At 39.0% G+C, this 27,216-nt stretch overlaps 1 protein-coding gene across 4 annotated transcripts in view; it reads right to left on the bottom strand.

Annotated features, from left to right (window-relative positions):
- FBXL17 (F-box and leucine rich repeat protein 17) overlaps window positions 1-27,216 on the bottom strand; it is a 451,458-nt gene that overhangs the window by 87,858 nt on the left and 336,384 nt on the right. Inside the window, exon 8 of one of the 4 annotated variants that reach the window (XR_004967647.1) lies at window positions 3,666-3,834. The exons of the other annotated variants lie outside the window; for them this stretch is intronic. The gene's annotated coding sequence lies outside the window, so the exon portion shown is untranslated. The remainder of the gene's footprint in view (window positions 1-3,665; window positions 3,835-27,216) is intronic. 4 annotated transcript variants of the gene reach the window in all.

Below are 27,216 nucleotides of genomic sequence, written 5' to 3' on the forward strand. Positions count from 1 at the left end.
TGCCTGGAATATGCCTGCCAGTCCTCTTGGCAACCTTGTCACACCTTGACCCCTAGTTCCTGGGTGCTTACTGGCTGTTCTTATCCTGTCTTAGGCTTGGCTGACCTTGACCCTGTGCTGCTGATTCTCACCAGGGAATCCACTCTAAGCTCCTATCCCGTCTCTTCTCACCTGTCTCACCTACTGATCCCTAAAATGTAGAATCCTCACTGATATGCAGGTAACGGCAAACGTAGGTATACAGTTGTATGTGAAACACAGTTTATTTTTGTATTATGTAATAATTATTGTATTATTTTCCATATGAACAACAGTAAACCTACTTTTGCTCCACCCTGTAATTTTTTCCTATGATCATTTCCACCAAACAGATAGAAGCTACTTCTTCCTTAACTTAGAATTTGGTTTCCTCTTCTACAACTCCTTTAAAGCAGGGTCCTAGATCATAGCTTCAAAAATAACCATGGCACTTGCGAGAACCCTACACTGAGGACCTAGGGCTCCAGGTTAAATAGAGTACAACTTCTCTGGTCCTTTATTTCCTCAACTCTAAAATGAGCAGTTTAGTGGACATCACCTGTAAGGGGCCTCAGAGAGCTAAAATTCTGACTCTCCTTTTAAAATGTTTATTCTCTTCAAACCTCCTTCCAGCTCTATTCCATCTCCCATCTAAACATTTCGAACATACTCAATAGAACAGATGTTTAGACACATGTAGCCATGATTTAATCTCAGAGATATATCAGCGGAGACTAAAAAGCTTGGAAACATACAGGAACAAATGGGAATTGCTGCCTGCCAACCTTCCTCATGGGAAACAAAGCATTTTCTTGTGGAGAGAAAAATCTCTCGAGGAATTATGGTTAAAAAGAAAGGCTCCATTTTCTCCTAAGGACACTTATATACTTTCCCTTAAGAATATGTATATATAATAAAAGCCTAAGCGACTGTTTGACAGGTCGACGGAACGACCAGTCAACCCAACGACCCGTTGCTATGACACGCACTGACCACCAGGGGGAAGACGGTCAATGCAGGAGCTGCCCCCTGGTGGTCAGTGTGCTCCCACAGCGGGAGGGCCACTCAGCTGACCTATGGGCACTGGCTGGCAAGCACAGCTGCCGGGCCTGAGCCTCTCCTGCCTCTGCTGCAGCGCTACCAAGCAGTGGCAGGCGCAGCAGGGCCAGGATGAGTGGAAGCCGTGGGGCACCCAGCCTGGGCTCAGGCTCCTCCCTGGCTGCCTGCCGCTTCATCCACTACTACATTCCTCGGGGGATGTCAGACTGCGGTTTCAGCCTGCTCCTCACAGGCCTGTAGGGATTGGGTCAAAATCAGCAGTCCAACATCCCCCGAGGGGTCCTGGATTGAGAGAGGGCACAGGCCAGGCTGAGGGACCCCACCAGTGCACGAATCCATGCACTGAGCCTCTAGTAAAGTAATAAAAAAAGTCAATCTCTGGAAAGCAAGTGGTCTCTTATTTTAACTTTAACCTGTATCATCCATCCATTCGGTCACCCACTAAGATGTTTTCTGGGCCCATAATCATGTAGCTAATTTGTTCTTTCTAACTAATTTGTATTTTTAGCCATCACTGTCACCTTGTGGCTCAAGCCAGAAACCTGGGAACCACGCTGGAGTCCTCCCTTTCCTTGGCCACATATCCAACCAACCACCAAACCCTGAAGACTCAAACTCCAGAACAGACCTTGAACCCGCAGCTTTGCTGCTCTTTTGTCTGCACAGGCCTACCTTGCCTACTGCACTGTGGACATTCTCCTCTCTGCTCCACAGAGCAGCCTGAACCTGTGGGTCTTCAACCCACACACCTGGCTGTGCCACTCCCCAGGGAACACTCTTCAATGTCATATGGATGGCTTTTGAATCAAATCTATACTCATTCCCTAGCCTTCAAGGCATGCAGGTTTCCTGTCTGTTTCTATCTTTACTAGCTATGTGAGCTTGAGCATGTTATAGGATCTCTCTTTACATTATAAATTTTATGCTATAAAATACAGCTAAGATGTAGAACCTGCCTGTAAAGTACTTATGAAAGGTCTTGGTACAGACCAAGTACTCAGTGAGTGTTAACTATCTGAATATTTTATAGTCAATAAAGACCTACAGAGCATCCACTCTGTATACTATACTAGGCACTTCAACTGTTTCTAAAACTTCTCCCAACATACACCCTTCCTCATTGCTATATCAACAAGAGATTATTACATTTAACTGAACTATATAAAGTCTTACACTTGGTTTAAAGTATCAATAGCGTTCCAAACATGGCTTAGGGCACTTTCACTGTTAATGTGAAAAGCCCTTAAGAATTTTAGTTGATTGCAAGCATTTAAGAGAAAAGAGCACAGTGGTTTCCACACACCCTCTCTACCCCAATGCATACATACACACACACAAAAAGTAGTCTTAGGCCATGATATTACTTATATCTAAAACAAGTGAAGTCACATGTTGCACTGGTCACCTATTTAGTTTTATTATAGGAACCGTATTTTAATAGTAACATTATTGTGTAAATTAAGGGCTGATTTAGGACAAGGAGGAAGGTAAGTGGCTTGTAAACAATGAAACATATGAGGTAGTTAAGAGAACTGAGATAATTCAGGGGTAATTAGCTTTGGGAAGAAAAGACCTGGAAGAAAGGATAGACAAGACATTTCAACTATCTGAAAAGCCTATTTATAGAAAAGACACTGTATATGTTCTAATGAGCAGAGCTGTACCCAAAGTATAGAGGTCATGAGGAAGAGGACCTCCATTTTCATTATCAGAACTGTTCAAGAACAGGAGGAAAAATACTTGGGAGAATAACAATTGTCTCTTCATAGGAAAAGATGAAGTTCAGGCTGACTGATCATCCGCTGAGAACCATGTGGAAAGAATTTCCTTTCTGGATAAGAGTGGGGACTAGATAATAATAGCTAACATTTACTAAGCACTTAATGCTGTGCTAAGAGCTTTACAAAATTACTCATTTAAGCCTCACAGCAACTTTAGGAGAGAGATACTACCATTTTGCTGATGAGGAAATGGATATAGGGTAAGTGATTTGCTTGTGGCCCAACAGGAAATAGCCAGAAACAGGAGTCAAATCTAGGCTGCTTGACTCCAGAATTTGGACTATTAGCCTCCATGCTACACAAACTTCTACACTAGCCAATTTATGCATGTGTTACACCTCTAATTTCCCTGTTTCCACCTCTCACAACTTTCTGCAGTCACTTGTTGACTGGCACCCATATGCCTGCAATTTCCTGTTACTAAGATTTGTGAGAAAAGGAAGTTTTTCTGGAATAGATGAATGAGTAACATTTCCTGGAGACATATAGGAATTCAGATGTACAGAAGGGGAACATTGGCCTAAGCAAACCCCCATGAAAAAGAAGTCTCTATAAACCAAAAAGGACCCTGCAAGCGATGCCGCTGACCATTCAGAAAGAGAATTTCTGAGATGGTTTTAGATACGCAATCATTTAAAATATGCAATACTTAAATAGGGCCAAGAGAAAAATCAAAAGGTATAGTAGCCTTTAAAAATATCTTCTTCTTGCCATTAGATTAAAAAACGATAATTGCAGGAAGTTATTAAAATGCTAACATTCTGAAAATAATCACTATAAAATATTCCCCATAAGGAGAGAGCTTACGAAGTAAAATGTTCTGAAGTAATCTGAGACCCAGATAAAAACGGGGAGGATAAATGAGATAACGGCAGCGCAGAGCACCCCACAGAATGCACAGGTAGTCTGTTCCGGCGAAAACTTTCGGGTGTATTACTCCGCTCAGATGTCTCGTATGGCCTCACCTGGCGCAGTTCTGAAGTGATAGCAAAAAACAGAATTTGCTCATTTAGAACATGTTTTAGAACTGGGTGAGAAATAATTTCCCTAAATTGAATATTTGGGAACCCATTACAACCCCATATCTGCTATTAACCTCAAAATAGGTAATTGCAAGTTTGCGTCTAAATCCATTTGTCATAATAGGGCAAATTAAGAATCACGTGATGGATGTGATTAATGTGTGACAGTTATCATGAGCACCATGAGGCCAAACTAATAACAACATCAAAGAGAAATTCCAAATGTGATGCAGCCATGAAGGCAAAACTAATTTTCAAATTATAATAGCAATATCCAAGAAAGCTAATGTTTTCTTTGTGTGCCGGTCGCGGCTGGGCATCTGGATGAGGGCCGGCCACTAATGTCCTAATAAATGGCAGGCACACACTGGAAAGGCTGTCATCATGTGGCGAGCTGAGCACAGTTGTTGCTGCCGCTGTCCTAATGGACTGGCCAGGCGGTGGGTCACAGGGTGCCAGAAAAAAGTGAGCCTCATTACTGGCTGAGGCTCAGCGCTCAAAGTGCCTGAGAGTTCTGCCTCACGCTGCATAAACACGTTTTCAGTGCACACAGGTAATACTCCCCCTTTATTCTTAGGCAACATTGCTGATATATATATATATATATATATATATATACATACATATATATATATATATACACACACACACACACACACACACATATTTGAGAGACTACCAGAAGACTTGGAAAATATTTGGAAGTGTCATAGCAAGCACTAGCTTCAGGCAACAGTTACCTTGGAGTTATGTGATAGAAAACTACCTGCAGATTCTGTGAGAACAGGGACTTCCGTTTGCTACCTGGGGGGAACACCCACTCTGGCAGGCAGTGGGAATCTTGGTACTGCTGGGCGAACCACAGAAGAAAAGGCAATGACCCTACCCTGCTAGACTGAGTGCCACAAGATCAGAGAAAAGAGCTTTTTCATCTTCACATCCCCGGCACTAAGCATGATGCCTGGAGTAGGTGGCCAAGAAATAAAGGACAGGTTATAAAAGAGTTCAAAGCACATGGGCTGGGGATACTGGCTCTGCCACTGACTAGTCTATGATGACCCCAGGCAACTTATTTCAACTCTTCGAGTCTCAATTTCTCTCTGCAAAAATGAAAAACAGTTGTGAGAATTAAATTAAATAATTAAAATATTTAGTATATAGTTGTGCTAAAAAATGGCAGTTGATTGCACCAAATACATTTGAAAGGTGCCTATAAAGTATGAGGGAAGGGAAGATAGAGAAAAAAGTCCAAGATGGTCATTTTTCCCGGAGCAAAGGTGGCAACAAAAGTTCTCTGCATTGCACTCTATGAGGTGACTCCAAGTAGCCTTTACTTGTCTAAGTAGTGGGGTTTTTTTTAAATACAATTGGCTCTTTAGCATTTTTCTTACAATTGTTAGAAAAAAAAAATCTATACAGCCCTGGCCGGTTTGGCTCAGTGGATAGAGCGTCGGCCTGCGGACTGAAGGGTTCCAGGTTCGATTACGGCCAAGGGCATGTATCTTGGTTGCGGGCATATCCTCAGTAGGGAGTGTGCAGGAAGCAGCTGATAGATGTTTCTCTCTCATCAATGTTTCTAGCTCTCTGTTACTCTCCCTTCCTCTCTAAATAAATCAATAAAATATATTTTGAAAAAAATCTATACAAAACCAATACATTCTCGTGAGAGTAAATATTGGTTTGAATATACATTTCTTACTTCATTTTAGCTCAACAATTTTTTTGAAACTTAACTATTTTAACACTTGCAAAACTTCAAGGATAGAAATACACATAGGAAAACAAACCCCCTTTTTATGTCAAATCATTGGTGTACGTATGAACATATCTACCAGTTTAAGAGTAGAATAATAAAATAACCTATTATTCTCCTTCAAAATTTTGCATTCATTCTTTGCAGTCTTCATAGTGACTTTCCTATAATTTTATCTCTTTTGATAGGATAAAAATTTGACTTCTTTGCATTGGTAATAGTCTTAAAATTAAAGTGAGTATTTTAGATGTTGGTAATTTTCCTCACCTGCCTCCAACATTACTGAAACTATCTTATTAATCTCAGTATGGAGATTATACAGAAATATACCCATTTTTCAAGGACAAAAGCAAATACTAATTCTTTAACCAAGCTTTCATACTGGTTTTCATACTGAGAAATCATCAATTCATTCAGGTCTCTCTTTCCTTTCATATCATGGAACACTGATTGAGTTTCCCAATTATTTTGATAATCATATATCTTATGGTATCACTAATTGCAAAACTTTAAATTGTTTTGCATTTCTCATAAAACCTAGAAAAGTTTATGCATATAGTAGCTACTCAATAAATTCTCAATGTATTGAATCATATTTCATTGTAACTTATTATTGGCTGACGTATCTCAAAAACATGAATAAGATGCTTGTACATATTTTATGATAGTTTTGAATATTAAAATAAAAAATTGACTTCTGAATAAATAGTCCTCTTAGAACATCATCTTATTTAATATAATATTTCCAAGTGAGAAGAAAGGTTAATAATACTATGCACAAAATAAAATGGAGATAAAATATTTTATCAAGTATTATAGATATTATCAAAACAGGGCCATTTAAATAAACATTTTTCCTGACATGTATTTAAAACACACAAAAATAATTTTAAATAGCAACAGCTTTAAGAGGGCAGTGCTGCTCATTAGGAAAGATCAGCTCAGACAGTGGGCTGCATCGTGCCCTGAACAGCAGTCAACGGGCCTGAAGAGCGATGGAGAGTCCACTGTTACAGAATACTGGGCTCCTCAAAGGGAAAACACCTTATTTCAATTTCCTGCAACTAACTTAGGGAATCATCAGTAGGCAAAGACTGCTGATTTTAATTGTTCAGACTGGTACACAGGGAGAATGACAATCTCAAAAGTAAATTCTCTTCTCCCTCCTAATTAGTCAAAGAAAGTTGACATACCATGGCATATTCATGAGTCTACAAGAGAGGCAACAGAATTTAAAAGAAGAGATGAATGAAAGGATAGCAGATGGAGAGAAAATGGTTTTGATCACAGATGACTAGGAATGAAGGAAAATTGAGATAAACTAATATTAGAAAGCTGAAATGGTTAGGGCAAAATTAATAGATCTGAAAAGCAGAAAAGAAATGGAAGAAAGTTAATTATAGAAAAACTGACTTTTCTCATTTTTATTATTATCTATAAAATTAGGCTCAAGGACCTACAGATTGTATAATTACTGCTCAAATGGCAAATGCTGCTCTGAAGCTGGAGATTTACTCGAAAAGCCATGCAGGAAATCCATCTCATTAATTTCCCAACACACCTTAGATATGTTAAGTAATGAACATGTAATACATTTTGAAAATTGACTCTCTAAATTTCACTCAACTTCAAGGAAATAAAATTAGCCTTTTTAATTGTAAAACAATTTCTTAGAAGTGTTGAAAACTAGTGACCTTGAAGGAATTTCATTTTTTTAATATATATTTTATTGATTTATCACAGAGAGGAAGGGAGAGGGATAGAAAGTTAGAAACATCGATGAGAGAGAAACCTCGATCAGCTGCCTCCTGCACACCCCCCACCGGGGATGTGCCCGCAACCAAGGCACATGCCCTTGACCTGAATCGAACCCGGGGCCCTTTGGTCCACAGGCCGATGCTCTATCCACTGAGGCAAACCGGTCAGGGCGGAATTTCATTTTTTATTATATCTGTTAATATTTGAAAATTGTTTCCATCAAATAACAAAATAATTTATATGAACAAAGTTAATGCATCAAGCAAGAGGAAGTACTGGTCCAAAAGAACCACAAACTCAGTATGTTTCACAAATCAATTCTCTCTCTCACCTTATTCGCTCTTAGTCTTAAGAAAAACAAAAAAATTAGAGGAATATCAGTAGCATGAGTTTGTGATTTTTAAAAAACAAACAACCAAGATTCAAAGATGTTTCCTTTTTTTTTTTTTTTTTTTTTTTTTTGCCCAACTGGCATGGTGACCTATGAATCAGGAGGTCACAGCTCAATTCCAAGTCAGGGTATGTGCCCAGATTGTGGGCTCAATTCCCAGTAGGGAGCATGCAGGGGGCAGCTGATCAATGTTTCTCTCTCATCATTGATGCTTCTCTCTCTCCTCTCTGAAATCAATAAAACTATATTTTAAAACAAACAAAAACAACAACAACAAAAAAACAAAAACAAACAAAACATGTTTCACTTTTAAAAAACTAATAACTGAGAAAGATCACAAAGATGTCATTTTGCCACAGACTGATCCTGAAACCACCCTAAATGTTGATTTTGCAATCAGATGAGAGGCAGCCACTATTGCAGCTCCCTGTGACAAGACTCACCAAAGGAGATGAATGAGATCATCCCATTGATAAGGTCACAATCGATCTGAGGCAGGCCTTTTTTAAATTAGCAAAATGTTGCAGCACTTTAGTGTCATCAACAGCCTTTCTCTATGAAAAATGCACTGCTTATGGAAAACTAATTTTTAAATTAAAAATTTTTCTTATTAAAAAAATGTCACTATACCTATTTTTTCCGAATTCATTATTTCAGACTTAGATTCTCAAGGTAGCCTACTCTCATATCTGGTTTCAAAAAGCTTTCAAAATAAGTTGTATTCACTAATCAAAATCAATGTCTATGGCTAAAAATAACCAAAAAAAAGTTCCCTAAAACACTAATTGATATCAGTCTTTTAAATAAAATTATGATCTTCTTAAAATGAAAACATCTTTAGCAATATCTGAAATGACAACTCAAAAACCAATGACCTCTTGAATTAATCTGAAGAACACAAAACCAGCCCTTCAGCTTTCCTGGGAGGAAAAAGTGGACAGAGAATGAATGTTGAAATTATAAATGGCTTGACTTTAAAACTTAACCATCATGTGGCAAGAGAAATCTATTTTTCCTTCAAGTAAAAATCATTTTAAGTCTTCCAGATATACATGCATGCACATGATGGATGGATGGGTGGGTGGATGGATGGATGGGTGGGTAGAGATAATTTTATTAACAACTTTAGAAAAGTGATTCTCAAAGTGAAAATACACATCAGAATTACCTAGTGTACTTGTTAACAGCTCAGATTCCTGGAATCTCTGCAGGTACGGCAAGGAATCTGCAGTTTCACTCTGCTTCCCATGTACTTATTCTGCACAATAAGGTCTGAGAACCAGAGTCATAGAAGGACTTGGTTGGCCACTTCCCTTGTACACAGCTTGGTGCTGACAATCTCTAGCTTTCTTTCCCAAGGTAAAAGGTGAAGTGGTTAAAGGTCAGGTGGACTGAAGGCTCCAACTCTCTTCTTTCCCTTTCAAATTTAACTTTGGCAAGTGACTTGAACTCCCTGATATTCAGGGTCCTCATCATGAAAATAAGAATTTTAGTACCTCACAGAGGTGCTTTTGGGATTAAACAACATTTATGCTAAGAGTCTGGCACACAGAAGGCTCTCAAAGACAGTATTATTAGTTCAATGTCCACAGTGACAATTAACGTGTTCTGCAGCTGGCCCACAGAATGTACCTCAAGTCAGCAGCCAATAAAGAAAACTATTTTGGGAGTGGTACGCTCCTAACTCCCCCAAGACGAGGTGACTTGATGAAACTCTGAGAAGTTTTATTCCTACATCACAATATTAATTCAGCTTATTGGACAGTTGAGGGGAAAATCAAGAAAAGCACTAAGGAGAAATGGTTCCAAAACAAACGTAATAAAAAAAATTTTTTTCCTCCATGCCAAAATCTAGGCACTGATAGTGTCGGGAAGGTAGCAAGTCAATTTGCATGAATGCCACACTTAAAATTAGGACATAATTTATCCCTTTCAGGACTGTGAGGTTGATTCCTTTAATTTTAAATTTACACAGCTTCACTGCTTTGATTAATATAGTCAATTCTTGATTATTCCTTTCTTTCCTTTGTGCTTTAGCAACCTTCTGGTATCACTGATTAAGAATCTTTTTATCAGAAGTACACAGCTAAGAGGACAAAGGGCACTGGCCTTATAAGTACTCCAGGTGATGATAATGGGGACAGAGACCCAGGAAGAGTGGGTGTAAACAACATCTGCTCCCACCGACTGTTCTGCGATATTCAGCCAATTAGTGTGATCAGGAAGTAACAGGCTAATAAACAGTTTTAACACTGGAAAAAAAGAGAAAGGAAACAAGATTCTTTCATTTGTTAGAAAAAAAAATGGCTCCAGGCCAAATTACAAAAGAAAATCACTCAGGAAGAAAAGAATCTTTAATTCCTATTAAGAATATATATTTAGAAATTAATTAGTTAAGAAGTACTATACCTAGAAGAGGTTGCATGGTCATCTTTCAGAGCTTCATGCAGATTTTAACTCATTGAGGACACCTGACTCCTCACACAGGGGAACATTCCATCTCTCCATCTAACTCAGGTAACAACCCAAGCTGCTCTGTGCCCAAACCCAGTGTAAGTACACGGTTACGTACACAGAACAAAAGTAAGCACTTTTGATTGTGTTTTGACTACATAGTTTGTAAATATCTAAAATGTAAGTGTGGCAGAAACTTCCTAGTGATTCAGTTGGATTGAGAAAGAAAAATGCTTAAACACAGCCCTCATTTCCCATTTTCACTGAGCAGTTTTAAGATGACCTAGTTGATTCTACGGAGTGAGAGATAGAAACATGCAGAATGTGTCTCTGAGCAGCAGTTTGGGACCCAGGCATCCTGTGCAGGGCACGGCCCTGTGTCCATGTAATAAACTCTTAACTATTGCCGCTAGAGAAAAGATCCAGGTTGAAACAGTACAGCGCCATGTAACACAGGTGGAAAGCATAACTATCTCCCTTATGATGATGAGTCAACTATGGTACAAAGACATGGAGTGAATCATGAATATAAATAGGAGAAAAGATAGCCTAGATTCTGTGTGGTGTATTTTTTTGTCAGTTGGTCTCAGCACATAGAATTGTTCTTTAATTTTTTTTTAAGTTTAAATATCTCCTTTTGTTTTATCAGCCATCAATGTTTCCCCATTATTTAGCTCTAAGACTCATCTTGACTAACATAAAATCTTTACTTTCAGAACTAAAGATATGCAGTACTGACCTCAAAGTGATCTGCATTTTGACCAGCTTAACATTTGATAATCAACATCTCATACAGCTTCTCCTACTTCCTTTTGTAAAGAAAGAAAAGCCTGAATTATGGATCTCTCTATAGTTACACAGCCACAAGTTAACTGTACTTAAAAGCACCAAAACACCAATGACTTAGCTGCAGATACACTTATTATGCACTCCTCTGTCTTATAGTCTCCTTTAAAAAAATTATCAAATTGATGTTACACAACTAGAATTTGGTAGAAACATGACAAATTAGAAAGAAATAATGTATAAGATCCTCCACTATCCTTTGATTGATGCTCCTTCAAGACTACCGCTCACGTCCAAGCTGTGACTGTTTCATCAGCAGCCTAAGTGTAGTACAAATCTCATGGAGGCTTTGGGATCACTGACGCATGGCCTCCCTTCTTTGAGAAATGGTGCAAGAGCTCTTAAACGAACACTTCTATGGGTGCTCCTGGCATGCCCCTAAACAGTACTTTCTTCTAGGCCTTGTTTCTTCAGAGTATGTGGCTGCCAGCTGGCACCCTATGGCCCAAAGAGATAACTTTTCCTTCTGTTAGACAGGCCTGTGCTTTCTCAGAGGAATCTAACTTAAAAAGTATAACATTTAAGATGACATGGAAAATAGTCCTGACAAATTCTAAGAATAAGAAAATAACGGCATGGAAGAAAAATGGCATCAAGTGCAAATTTTATAGGGATTATTGCACATCGTTCAAAATTTTGCATCTTCAGTTTTATGAATGGTGGGGAGATCACACATTTTCTTAAAATAAATTCTGCCATATTAGAGTTTAAAATGTCAAGAATGGACAAGGTTCTATGGAAATTAGTGGAGACATGAAGATGGGGCACTTTAGCATCAGAAAGTGACTTGAATCATGTGGTCTCCATGGTAACAGCCTTGGTGCTAACATCAAAGGGCCTTCTCTTACATGCACAATAAATATCCCATGATATTTCTGAGGAGTGCTTGGGCCATGGACTTGTTCTCCTCATGGGGGGGCGGAGGGGGGGGAAGGCTCTGCATTAGGGCTGATCACTAACTTTAGTTAGGGATGCTGAAAGGTGAAACTACAAATCACAGAACCCTGGGTCTAGCTAGCAAAGTACAAAACGCCTTTTATGAAGACGAGTGTTTGGGAATAATTTAGAAGAACCTCATGTATTTTCAATTTATTTTTATTCAGTTACACAGAAAGTTAAAGTATTTTGAGTTGTGATCATTAGTTAATATATAGGGCTGCTATATAATCACACATACACATACTCACACAGGCAGGCAACTCTTCATTACCCAGACAGGTTTTATTTCTGTATGCATTTTGCAATGTGTCTCACCTGCCTTTCACCTGGTTCTAATCGACCTCATAATACACCCCTTTCACTCACTCATCAAAGTCATGAGTTTATTTGCTGTGTACATTTCACTGTGAAAAACAAAAACATGTTGATCTCACCAATCTTATGTTATATTGTAATATGAGTAGCTTTATCATGCAAAAAAGTTCACATCCCCAATGTACAACGTTTTGTTGTAATGGTTCCTCTATAACATGTGGTCTATGACTGCCACTTGTTACTAAAAACATCAGTTTCAGGTCCATTCCAACTGGGTGGGTCTTGACTGACACAGAATAAAGCTTAACGTGATTTGCTAAAGTTGCGGTTAGAAATGGTCTCTGAGTTCCCTGTTTCTTTATACTTTTTTTTTTTTTTTTTTTTTTGCCTTTGGAAAATGAACATGGCCTCACAAAGGAAGAAAAGCTCTGGGAGACTTATTCAGCACTTTCTAATAAAATCCATACTCACTGCAGGGAATGTTTCAGTAGATCTGTTCTCAATGACTAAAATTAATCTGTGTACCTTCCTTCTCACATGGCACACAAGTTTCAGAGCCTTACTCTGTTGTGGAAACTGATATTAAGATTAATCAAGAGAAGGAATGATATGGGAAGAAGGCAAATTTGGAGAATTTGTGGTTTTTCTTGGTTCTCAATTCCTTTTTATATTCGCTCCCCTGGATACCCTGCTTTCCATGGGAGCCAGAGCTCACTCATTTATTCATGGTTGCGGACTCCCCTTTTCCTCACTAAGCTTCCTGACATGCACACTTGCTCATTCATCTCCTCTCAAGAGTAACCCCTAAAGGTTCCCAGTGGACTGAAAATACAAACATAACAATCCGCTATGCTTGGGTTTGACAGGTTAACTACAATTGGAAAAATATTGTAATTGATTATTTAACAACTATTTACTGACTCTGTGCCAGCTACTGTGCTAGGAAATAGAGATATAAATATTTATGTCACACTGCCAACCCTCAGGTAGTTCCAATCTAGAAGGAAGGAGGAGAGGACTTATTCTCAGTAGAGGTGATGTGGATTTCCAGAGGGTATGCACAGGAAGTGATGGGAGCACAGAGAAGAGGCAGCAGGCTGGGGACCAGAGGTGTCCTTGAGAAGGTCAAGATTGAGCTGAGCACAAGGCCATAGTAAGAACCAATGTGCCTGCAAAGAAGAGGGGGTCCAGGCAGAATATGCAATACATGCAAGAGGCACAGACATGGGAACTTCCAGTTCAGTTAACTTCCCATTAACCAAGGAAATGGCGATGGGGAGTGGGTATCAATGGTGTAGCAAGGATAGGGGGCATAGTCATAGATGATTCAAACAAAATCAGGTTAAAACAAAATCAGCCAAAACCTGGAACAATGTGGTAAGTTGAAAGTAACGTAATATGTTTTCCCTAATAACCATTTATTTCTTAAAAGTCACCTGTTTTGAGAATGCTTTCATGTGAGAAAGCCTATCTCAGTTACATGGCTTTCTCAGCTAAACTTTTTTTTTATTTCAAGTGATTAGGATATATGTATGTGAGAATAGAGGGAGGGAACAAAGGAGAAGAGATGGGTTCTTGGAGTTTGGGGAAGAAAAAAATCAAGAATTTTATAATGGTAACTTGTATTTATTAATTCCTTAAGATAAATGTGACTCCTAAGAGAGTGAAATGCCTTTGTAATACAGAAGGGGGACACAGCAAATGTTCACTACAGAGCTGTTAAATACATTTTTGTTCTCTAATTCTTTAAAAAATTATAATCATTTAAAGTAAAATACATACACAGTTTCTCTTTGGAAAGTCCTAGAAATTAAGAGTGATGATGATGCTTGTACAACACTGTGAATGTACTTAATGCTACTACACTTAAACGTAGTTAAAATGATAAATGTTATTTTTTTAACCAAAAATTAAAATATATATAAAGATATGTATATGTTAGAATTTATAGTACAAAACTTTTTATGTTGAATAAAATGCCATCAACAACAGTATTTAATAAACATGCTTTCTCTGTGACTACTAACATTCCACTATATAGTAACCAATGATCTATACTAATAAAAGGGTAATATGCTAATTAGACCAGACGTCTTCCAGACATCCTTCGGGACGTCCTTCCAGGCAAAACCACAGTGGCTGTGAGGGCTCCTGGACTGTGAGAGGGGGCAGGCCAGGCTGAGGGATCTTTCCCCTAGGTTCTGGGTGTGTGCAGCTGACCAGAGGGAGAGAAGCCTGGGTCCTGGTTGCCTGCGGCTGGCCAGAGGTGGGAAGCCTGGGTCCCAGGTGTGGGGTCCAAGGCAGAGGCAGTTAGGGGTAATCAGGTAGGCAGGGGAGCAGTTAGGGGTGATCAGGGATCCCGGGTGCCTGCAGCTGACCCAGGTGAAGCCAGACTGGGTCCTGGGTGCCTGCAGCCAGCCAGAGGGAGGGAAGTCTGGGTCCCAGGTGTGGAGGCAGAGGCGGTTAGGGGTGATCAGGCAGGCAGGTGAGCAGTTAGGGGCAATCAGGCAGGCAGACAGATAAACGGTTAGGAGCCCAGACTGTGAGAGGGATGTCCGACTGCCGGTTTAGGCCCGATTCCAGATCAGGCCTAAACCGGCAGTCGGACATCCCCTGAGGGGTCCCAGATTAGAGAGGGTGCAGGCTGGGCTGAGGGACAGCCCCTCCCCACACTAACACACACACAAATTTCATGCACCGGGCCTCTAGTTTATTATAAAACACAAAAACTGAGCACAGAATATTTATCTCTGGGAGCATGAAAAATCAATTGTGATACTTCTCTATGACATTGTTTCCTATTGTCTTTAGCACAATTGAATTTTGGATATGCAAATCAACAATGTTATTGTTTGGAAACTCACTCTAGGGTTTATACAACAGAGAGTCAAGTGTGGGAAGTAGATTCTTTTCTAGTCCATGAGGTTAATCATCAGATAGTTCAGGACATCTACAAATTCTGTATAAATGCTTATGTGTATCTTCCTCTGCTGGGACAAAGGAGCCCTAATGTGTTTATCATCTAGGCAGATGTCCAAAGAAAGGAAGTTTGAGGAATGTGAATAAAGTGGAATCATTTTTATGTTAGTAAGAGCTTTTTAAGATTTACTGCAGTCCCACTATAACACAGACAGGGGAATTCACCGCACAGCTGCTGATTTTTTACTTTACTTTGTGTATGGATGACCTGGCATCAAGTACAGGCTCCCACTTTCTTGATCCAAATGGATAATTTTGCCCAAAGAGATCACTTTGTCCTATGCGCTTTCATGTGGTGAGCTGGCAGATTTGTTGCTGCCTTATATGATCAAACAACAACAATAAAATTCACAGGGGAGGCAGTGCACGGGCAAAGCACAATTAGAGTCATGAATAATTCTCAAGGATAAAAATTATTACTTAGAGAATAAACACCATGAAATTACTGATTATCCCTTTCAAAAAAATTTTTCCAGAAGTAAAAAATACTTAAATACAAATATCCTAACTGGATCCTAACTGCATGAGTGACAACCCTGAGCCAAGAAGCTGCACCAACTCATACTTTAAATGAAGAATCTTAATAAAAACGATAGTTCCCATTAAATGTTGTCCCATTATCATTAGCACACAGTTAAGACTATACAGAATGGATAGCGTTACCTTCAAGGCTATTTATAGGAAGCTAATAACTGTGACCCCAAAGACTTCAATTTGCATAAAAAGAAGGCAAGGCTACATTCACTCAGGTATACAAATGGCAACCACATAGACAAAAGCTCTAAGAACTCATAATCTCCTCTTTTCTGATTTCGTCAGGGATGGTTGGCTAATTGGAGGAACTCATGAAAGTTCCTTACAATCCAATTAGCACTTCAGTGCAATTAAGTGGTAGAGGCTTCCCTATTCTGCAGAGACTGGCTTTGATCTTGCAGTGAAAAGTGTCCTTCCTTAAAGCTGAGGTTTTGATTTTTTTCTCAGTAATTAGTGCTAATTGTAAACCCAAGCCTGACCTGCTATAAACAGAATGTTTTACCGCATTTGACACTAGGACCTTAAATCAGTGTTCTCTTTTGTCTATATTGTACTTACTTATTAGAAATCTGGCTATTTTGCTCATTATTTGATGCACAATGGATAAGTACACTCTAAAGTCAGCTGAAACAAATGCCTTGATCTTAAGAGCTTGTGTGGGTATTTTCACTGATGTCTTTCAAGCCCAGTTACCATAAAAGTAGTTAGTTGATTGAATTTCACTTAAGGAATATACTGTAGTTTTTTCCACACAAAGACTGACTATTCAAAAGCAATTTCTAAAGAGTTTTAGTGACCCTTGTATGTTTGGAAAATAAAAACAAAAGATGAAAATGGTCTTTTCATAGGAGCAGACATAAAGAACTGCATAAATCAACTGCAGCCGTCTGCTGAAAAACACCTATTATAACAGTGTCTGATAAATCAACTCCTTGTTTAGATACGTTAAAATGAATGAAAACATCAGCCTATTAGTGAGTAGGCCAATGAGATATCTCTACATGGAAATAAGATGCTGCAAAATATAAAATCCCATAACTTCTTGAAGGTATAGGTAAGACGCTTTGTAATTAGCAAACATCCTCTACGCAAATATAGAGCAGCTGGACGTCAGTGAGGACAGTTCTCCCTCAAACATGCATTTAAATGTACCCCATTCCATTACTTTGTCAATGGTTTCTTCACAGAAAAAAATGCAAATGAAGCCAAGCCCGGTCCAGGTTATACTATTAGATATTCTGAATTACGACCAATTTAGTGATATTGAAGCAGATATAGTCTAGAGCACAGACATAATTATCAGAGTGGAAAATATGTATCTAATACAAATATACACTGCACATAAAATAGGATGACACCAATTAGCACTCTTTAGAAATAGCTATGTTGGTGATATAGAAAAAAAGAGTCTAGAAATAGTATTTTCTATAAAGGAAAATATGATTCAATATGACTAAAACAAATAATAGGCCAGATGGGCTCTTAGAAACCATCCCTTATTTTATGCATTTTAACTCTATCTTAATACTTAAAAAAAACCAAAGTTTTATATGCATGTAGTTTAGGAATCAAACAATAATAAAAGGTCCGTTAAACACTCAGGGGTACTTGTCCTATCCTTTCCCCTCTCCTCTCCAGAGGAAACAACTTCCAGCTCTTTCAGCCTCCATGTTTTCAAATCAGCTATGACTCCTCTAGGGAGACAGCTCACAGGGACGAGCCCCAACTACCTGCAGTTTGGAGCTCCACTCAGCCATGTGGGCAGATTAGGCTTGCCCCGTGTTTTTGGCATGGTCCTTCACCCTCTTTAGGCCCTGCAGTCTCCAAGTCCTGAGACTTTCTCTTTCAGTCTTCTGGAGCATCATCTAAGGGGAGTAAGTGGTGAGGTCATCTGACCAGTGAGCTGTGGGGGACGGGAGATTAAGAGGTCTATTGCAACTTATTTTCCAGCAATCCCTGTTTTTAGTATGCTTGCCTTTTATCTATCCTTCAATGTCTGAGACTTCTCTGAGAGGCAATCTGGCTAGCTATTCTTTGATACTCTCAACCTGCAAGCATTTTTGTTTAACCTCCCTTCCCTCCACTAAATCACTTCTCATTCCTTTAAAAAAATTTATTGTGATAAAATATATATTAAAAATTGGCCCTAAATGGTTTGGCTCAGGGGATAGAGCGTCGGCCTGCAGACTCAAGGGTCCTAGGTTCGATTCCAGTCAAGGGCATGTACCTTGGTTGCGGGCACATCCCCGGTGGGGAGTGTGCAGGAGGCAGCTGATCGATGTTTCTCTCTCATCAATGTTTCTGGCTTTCTATCCCTCTCCCTTCCTCTCCGTAAAAAATCAATAAAATATATTTTTAAAAAAATTGCCCATTTTTAAGTGCACGATTTGTTGGCAACAATTATACTAACATTGTATATCACTATTTATTTTCAAAAATTTTTCATTATCCCAATTATTTATCATTCTTCCATTTTCTTTTCAGCTTCATAGATTGTATTTTGGGGCTAAGATGATCTCCTACTTTAATCACAGTTGTGTTCCTTTTTCCTGGTTTTGGGTCTGATATTTAAGAGGAAGGTGCAGAAATCTTTTTACTCTATCATTGTAATACCTAAAGTCCTACCTTCCTATTTTAAAGATGGGACAACTCGGGCCTGGAAAGATTAAACAACTTGAACTAAATACCAATGTCATTTGCCTAATTGCCCAGGTAGGGCACTTTCCATTAACTATACTACTTATATCATTATTGGGCAGTTTGTAAGTTTAGGTCATCATTTTCTGGTACAGTTTTAAATTGTTTATATGGAAGAGTTTGAAGGTGACGTTTCTGTAGAAATTACTAGAACAGTAACTGTTGGATAAATGCTGCTTAGTAACTTAGATCTCCCTAAAGTCTTATGGTGACAGCAAACAGGAAACTGACTAATAGAATTAAATCTCTGGAATTTCTTAGATGTACAAGCATGGAAGAACTTGTTGACCAGTGTTGACAATTAAACTATCACCTTCTCCTAGAGCTGGAAGTCTATTTTAGGAACTGTTTAATACAACATTTTCACTATTTTACCTAGCATGCATCTAAAATGAAATGTAAATAAAAGCTTAAACATCTGATAATGTAATATCAAAAGTGATAAACTAATATTTTCTGTACTTGGATGTAGCTATTTTTATGTTACAAGTCATTCCTGCATTTATTCCATGTATCACTGTGGCCATCTATTTGAAAAGGAGACAAATAACATAATCTAATCTCAGGTATAATCTGTTTCACTGATGAACTGAAAAGAAAAAGGATAGTGTAATTTAAATAGCATGTTAAGCTTTAAACCTATAGTTAATCTGAGGAAAGGAGGAGAAAAAAGAGTAGGAATAACAAGGACAACAATACTAAAGAAACAGAACAACTATATGTCAGGTAGGTATCCTCGTCTCCTATGTTTCCATGTTTTATAGATAAAACTAGGGGCCTGGTGCATGAAATTTGTGCACAGCTAGGGTCCCTAGGCCTGGCTGGCCATCAGGGCTGATCGGGACCCGCGGCTGCCGGCTGGGGCCTCCCTTCATTCCATACTGCCCCCTGGTGGTCAGCCCATGTCATAGCGAGTGATAGAACTCCTGGTCTCCTGGTCAAACTCCCATGGGGACACTTTGCATATCAGCCTTTTATATATATAGATAGCTGAGGCTCAGAGAAGCAAAGTAACTTGCCTAACATCACACAGCCATAAGTGATAGAGCTACCATTTGAACTCAATCCTAGTGCTCTCAACAACTCAGCTATGTGGACAGATTAGAGTTCCCAATAACTCTAAAACAAAGTTTAGTTATTTGAATAAAGTAAATCTAAGAGTAAGCAGAAAATATTGTAGTAGACTCATCATGGTGAGGGCAGGGCAATTTCTTCTCATTGAAAGGCAATTTAGTCTCTTCTTTTAAAGTAGACACATCTGTTACTCTTGATAAACTATTCATAAATATGGAAAACACTGGACGAGACACACTAAAAACTATGCCCATGAAAATGTAGCTGAAAATTTGTTCTTACTTTTAAGCATATGTCTAGTTAAAATAAAAAACATCAAGCCACAACAAAATTATTTTAACACAAAAATTATTTTACACACCAACAATTTGATTAAGAATCTATAAATAAATTAAAAATGGCCACTGAACAAGCATTCAAAAGTAAAGTCACAGTAAGTGCACTATGTGCCTTCTCCACTGGAAAGCTTTTGGACCCTCCCTTGGAGTTTAGTCACTCTTACTTTAGGTACAATTCTAACAAGCTAGATTTATTTTTCTCGTATTCTAGAGCACATCAAGAGCAAGAAACAGAAAGAAGTGAGATAGTGCTAAAAGTAAGAACATCAAAACATAAAGAAATAAGCATGAAGAACTTAAAAACAAAATAACTGGAGAAAGATGGTAGCTGAGGTCAGAGGCTGTCCAACCACAGCCTGCGGACTGCATCCAACCTCCGCCTATTCAGTAATAAAGTTCTCCGGGAAGTCGCTGTGCTCACTGACTAGACATGCTCGTGGCTGCTTTGGCAGGGCACTGGCGAGCGGAGTAGCAGCCACAGAGACTAGCCTCCAAACCTGAAATATTTACTATTTGGCCCTTTACAGAAAATGTTTTCCAACCTCATGGTCTAGTTCATTAAAAGTATGGATAAATAGCTTTCCATACCTCACTGGCCCTGGTGGGCTCGGCACATCCGAGTTACCCAGAAATTGTTGGCTTATGTTTAGTGTACTTTAGTATATGCACAATGTTTAATGAAGCATTGAAAGATGTGAGGCATTTTAGAAAGGTTTCTAGGAAAAATGCTTAATTATTTAACTGACACAGCCCAAACATTTCAGTTAACCAGAAAACTGTTTGGAGAGAATGCCCAAATAAATGACATATTTCTAAAGGAAAACCTAGTATTTCAAAAAATAAAACTATTCAGAGGTTGAAATCTTAAATTATTCCCTGGCACCTGGCTGGTGTGGTTCAGTGGTTGAATACTGACCCATGAACCAAGAGATTATGGTTCCCAGTCAGGACACATGCCCCGGCTGTGGCTAAGTCCCCAGCAGGGATCATGTAGGAGGCAGCTGATTGATGATTCTCATCATTGATGGTTTTATCTCTCCCTCTCCCTTCCTCTCAGAAATCAATAAAAACATATTTAAAAAAAATATTCACTGGCAAAAGGTGGTGGACAATATGCAATAATTTCAAGTGCCCTTGCTAAAATATCATCCCCTCGCCCCCACCCCCACCCCCCATAAGATGAAAGTTTGTGCTTTAAGTCCCTTCAGGTGATCCCTGTCTCATGACTATAGAAGCCTCCTGTTCCCTAATAAACTGAGCATGTTGGAAACACTGATATCAGACAAGTGAATGGGCATTTTTTGAAGAACTGTTGCTGTAATTTAAACTATTCCTTGATCTTCCCCCAAAGCATGTCAGAGAACCTAATTTTCATAAAACTTTCTAACCCAATTTGAACAGTCTAATGTGGACAGTGGGGAATAAATGGGTTTGATCAATGAAGAATTTATGTGATATGTTAGTAAGCTATCCAGGCTAAGTCTTACAATTCTGTATTTTGAACACTAATGCCATGCTACATAACTTTAAGACGGTGCATTTCAGAAAAACCTCACTAGGGCATATTTGCATATTGGAAATCTAATTAACCCAGGCATATCTTGAGGCTTTCAACAGAGAACATACAGTAACAATTTTTGTCAGCTGAATGCTTGCTTAAGGCTAAGTAAGGATTTTATCATCTGGTGCAAGTTAACACTCAGCTCCCAATTTTTAGAGTGAGGCTGTCTAATCGGAGAGACAAAACCTTTTCCTCTCTCTGGGCCTGCGGTTCAAGGCTTCGGCAGAACAAGGAAACTCCGGCCACTTCAGGAATACACCATGACATGCCTGTGAATGCCCTGCTACAAATCCAAAAACTGTCTCTGCTCCTCCAGCCTTCGATAATGCAACTAAGAGCAGCCTCCCTTGCAGGAACACTTGGATTATGTGGAAAAAATAATCCACCGCATTGCTTAGAGAGTAAAACATCCTTTTTATAGTTTTTGTGGGCAAACATTTCAAAAGGAGACAGGGGTTCAATGAGGGGCAATGCCTGACTTGCTCCCAGCTGCTATCTCCTCTGTGCTGAACCTGAATTTCCCCCAGTGGGGTTTCTCTCTTTGCCTAGGCCGGAATCTCAGCCCACTGCCAAGGAGGGAGCAGAAGGAAAAGACCAGTTCTTGGACTACTGGCTCCCCACTACAAGGCAACACTAATTTCTATAGGCTCTGCTCTCTGTGTGCCTGGTAATGGAGGTTGTTTGTGGTCAAAGCCCTACACTTCCATGAGTTTTCCTTTGCAGTTTTGCCCATTTTTCTTGAGTGAAAAGCACCTGCTGTCCTTGTTACTGTCTCTCCCCAGGGATTGCTGGCAGGAATGAGGCTCAGACTGCAAAACACTATTTCACCCGCTTTGCCAAGTTTCCTGCGGATGCCCCCGTTAGAGAAGCCGATAGAAAAATGTTGCTCAGGAAGAAATGGGAGTGGCTTATGCCTGCAATTAGTTAAGGAGAAAACTGGATTTATGAGGAATCCTGATATGTCCAATGGAATCTAAATACATTATGCTGGAAATTTCAGGAAGTAAATAAAAATAATTATGAACTTAATTTGTAACCATACACCGTCAGTTCTTGTTTTGAAATTGCAAGCTTGTTCCAACAGGATATATTAGGGAACAATTTGCGCATAATACAAATCTCATGTTTGTTTACGCTGAGTTCTTGGTGAGCTACACCAGGTGAGCAGAGGAAACTGTACCCAGCTGAACTATGGAGAAGTTTACTAAAGACACACAAGCACCCACCTCAAACTTCTCCTTGCACTTCCTGTGTTATGACGCAGTTATGAGCTGCATTCATGCCCGTCTGTGGTCACACTTCCCACTGGATTCCAGATCACCTCCCTCCACCACTTCACCCTCCGACTCTGACTCCCACAAGTAAATCAAATCTTTTCAGGGTCTCTGCCATACCTGCCATTCTTATTATAGTGTCTACGAACTACTGTAGCATTAGCCTGTATTCCTTGGCTACTGGACATGTGTAAAATTGTGCTACCATTTGTTATTAGGGTCCTACTTTTTTAAAGTTTTGTGTGTCCCTGATGAAGTGTTTGAGTGCTTGCACCTAACCCCATTTCCTTGGAACTTACAGCTTTCTGTGCAGCACAATGAATTTAGAAACATGTGTGTTACCTTATAACAGAACCAACTGCAAATCAGATTTCATTGTCTTACTAAAGATCAAAGAAAGGGCAGAGGACAGAATCAATAACATGTTAGTTGATAAAAATGAAACAAATATTTTTATAGATCTTGCTCAGTAGAAACAATCAGTTCATATGATAGTTCTCTTGGCATTTTAGAGAACTGGGCTCCCTTCCTCCCACACCCCCAATTCAGCTCAGATGTCAACTCCTCCAGCAAACCCTTCCCAAACTCCAGAAACGACCACAACCTGTCTAAGATGTACCTAGGAGGCCCCGCGTGTTTCAAGGCTGCCTACTCATACCTTTGTCTCAGGCCTTATCATAACACATTGCAATTCTGCTTGCTTACTTGACTGTGAGTTCTTTAGAGGAGTCTTTGCACATGTATTTTAATTGAGTGTGCGGCATAGTGTCTAGCACAGGGGAGATGCCCAGCAAATGTTTGCGAAGGAAGAATAAAGGAATGTCCAGTTATTTGTATCACTCAGACTTGAGCATAGCACTCTGCACAGAGAGGGCAATCAATAGACACTTGTTGCCGAAACCGGTTTGGCTCTGTGGATAGAGCGTTGGCCTGCGGACTGAAAGATCCCAGGTTCGATTCCGGTCAAGGGCATGTACCTGGGTTGCGGGCACATCCCCAGTGGGAGATGTGCAGGGGGCAGCTGATCGATGTTTCTCTTTCATCGATGTTTCTAACTCTCTATTTCTCTCCCTTCCTCTCTGTAAAAAATCAATAAAATATATTAAAAAAAAATAGACACTTGTTGAATGAAAGAAATCAGAAAATAAGAAGTATACTTATTTACAGATAGGAAAATAGTAAGCAAAGGCATCTCTTGAAATTGTCAAATAAAGACTTAAGATAAATAATGTAAATTTATCTTTCTAGATGGATCACAAAGGAAGAGGACTGTGATGTTTTGTAACCGTGATATTTTGTTAAATTCCTCAGGGGGTTGTCTGGCTCAGTCCTACCATAAAGCAGGCCAACTTTAAAGCCTTCCAACCAGGTGGGTGTTCGTTCCACTTTAAACACCTTCAAAGATTCTCTTGGTAGCCTTAGCAATGCTAAATGATATTTTATAATCAAGAAATCCTTTCCCATGGAAAGGCAAGCTCTCCCTTGCTACTTTAATTTTCTTTTGTTCTTCCTTCTGGGGGAATGGAGAACTGGTCAGCACTCTTCGTCTAAGTCTCTGTATACGATGAGATGGTCATTAAGTCATCTCTTAGCTTTCTATTTTCCTGGCTAAGCAACCAAACTCCTTTAATCTTTCCCCATATGACCTATTTTACATCCCATTAAGCATTTCTGTTGTTCTTCTACAGACCTTTTCCAATTTTCACACTTCCTCTTAAAATGTGAAAAGTCAACAAAATAGTTTAATAAAAGCGTATGCAACGCCAAACATAACAAAGGATTATTTCCTAACTCCCCAAATCCCAGCATCATATGTGTTTTATAGCATGCTTTACCAAAAGCCAACAAACTCTTACCACCTCTCCCTGCCTGCCAGGCCTCATGTACTCTCTGCAAGCCTGGTGACTGCACCCGTGCTCTCTCTGTGAATAGTTGTTCCAAGGTGCCTTGAGCACATGCAGTGCCCTCTGCCTGCTCTCACCAGCTGGTTGAACTAGGGCTTTGGGGTGTGAAGCACAGTCCAGGTGTGCCTCATTTTAACATCGTAGTTCTGGCCACAAATGAGCTAAAGGGGCCTTTTGCAGAGCAAAGCTGGTCTTTGTGGTCTTGTTTTCGGGTGGGCACCACTCTGCTGACTCACCTTGAGCTCACAGTCCTTTTCTTCTTTTATTTGTGCTTAGATAATCTTCCTCCCTCTGCTGACAGTATAGTTTGCTTTTCTCTCTCAGGGTATAACCTTGACTTTGTTCCGTATTTTTGAAATGTGATTTATATAATTTATTAAGATCATTTTGAATTCTGGTTCAAGCTTTCCAAGTGTCTGTAACCCTGTTAGCGTAGTGTAATCTCCAAACTTAATCAGTATGCCTTTTATTCCGTCGCCCAGGAAAGAATGAAAATGCAAAACGAACTCTAATGTGGGCACCAGACTGAATCCTGAAGATCCTGAAGGCCCCTGTGGCTGTGATAAGGATTTTAGAGGGTAAAACATGCACACGTTCCTAATGGTGATGAAATCTACATAGACAAAATCATCTTAGTTTTTGACAAAGGGTCGCAACTTATGAGGTGGAGTTACAGGTGATAGTAAATTGATAATGACTCCATTCGTTGCTTTCCTTTAGCCTATGTGGGTTATTATCTCATAGAAGGAAATTATACCACTCTGGGTAGATGTGCTAGCCACCAAACAGAAAGATAAAATTATAACTAAGATTTTTAATGGTGATCTTTACTATACTTTATTGTCACTGTGGAACTTAAAAATAAAGTAATACCTAATTATTTAACTACTTAAAATGTAAAATCTAAGAAGCTAAAGGAAGTGATCTTAGCAATGGAGGTGGCTGTGACAGTGGTGCTGCCATGAGAGAAAGTTGCTGAATGACTTAACAAAACACAGAGGCAAAAACTAGTGAAAAGTAAGATTAAAATTAAATACATTCAGCTAAAAAAAAAGTCCCTTTCCTTCTAAACTACAAACTAGATATCCTATTTGCACAGTTAAACAAAGAAGAGTAAAGAAATTGTCCTAATCGTTGTAAAGACTTTTTTTTTTACTGGTACTTTTTAACTCGGTGAGTTAATTTCCACTCAAAAATATTTGATCCTAGGGCAATTTCTATCAGACAACATTTCTGTCACTGATGTGACAATCTCCAAAAGATATAAACAACACACCTAGAGTTAATTGACAACAATGTCCTTAAACAACACTGTTCGGTCAATCAAAAATATTGGACTACCTGGCCAGTGTGTCTCACTGGTTGAGCATCGAACTAGAAACCAAGAGGTCTGGGTTCAATTCCGGTCAGGGCACATGCCTGGGTTACTGGCTAGATCTCTAGTGGCAGGGGGGCGGGGGGAGGGGGATGCGTGCAGGAGGCAGCCGATCAATGGCTTTCTTTCATCATTGATGTTTCTATCTCTTTCCCTCTCTCTTCCTCTCTGAAATAAAAAATATATTTTAAAAAATATATTTATTGACTGAAGATTTGATTGTTATACAATCTTTGATTACTTCCTATTTTCTTTTAGTTCCAGTTTTAGTTATTTCAGTAATCTTAGACTGCTTGGTTGGGTTGTGCAACTCTTTGTTAGAGCTTTACAAAACTGCACAGAAATGACTCAAGGGAGAATTACAAAAAATTGCTCACTAGATTCAGATTTATGGAATGTTTGAAAAAGGGGTATTTGCTGATAACAGAAAAAGGAAATAGATCAAATGAAGAAAAAAATCTGAGCTGCATTGTTCAGTAAAGAGTTAGTGAACTAACCTTGGAATTATATTCTATAAACATACAATTCTCCCCCATTTAGTGTCTGCTGTCATTACACTCTGTCTGCATATAATGTTAATGCATCATTTATTTATATCAAAGCCTGCCCTAGACAAGCATCCTAAAAATATAGTAAGATTACAGCCTTGGTTCTGGAGTAAAAGGACTTGCAAAAGTTCTCAATCTTAAAATATGCTGTTTTATAAAATAAATTCTCAGGTATTCAGTGTCCAATCATTGAGCTATGGATGCCTATAAATATGCTCAAATACTTCTCCTCTTCCTTCCTTTCCTTCCTGTAATGGCTTTGACTGCTCTTTTGCACACTGAGGACAAGACAGGCTGGGTGACGCAAATCCATCAATTTATAGCCCTGCCACTTCCCTATGGTAATCTTATTAAGGTTTTTGAAATATGTTTAATTAATAGGATTAACTCCAAGGTCAAATAAACAGATCACATAAAGAAATAATATCATAATATATCATTTCATTTCTAACATAGCATCAGTGTATATAATGTATTCTTGCTAAAAACTACCTATTATTTTTTTATTTTATTTTACATAATGTTCAAGAATGAAGAGGTAGATGAAACTGGGAATGCTGTAAAATGGTTGTATAAGATCAAAATGAATATGAATG

Source organism: Myotis myotis, unplaced genomic scaffold (assembly GCF_014108235.1).
Source record: "Myotis myotis isolate mMyoMyo1 unplaced genomic scaffold, mMyoMyo1.p scaffold_m19_p_5, whole genome shotgun sequence".
In the NCBI taxonomy this organism is placed as follows: domain Eukaryota; kingdom Metazoa; phylum Chordata; class Mammalia; order Chiroptera; family Vespertilionidae; genus Myotis; species Myotis myotis.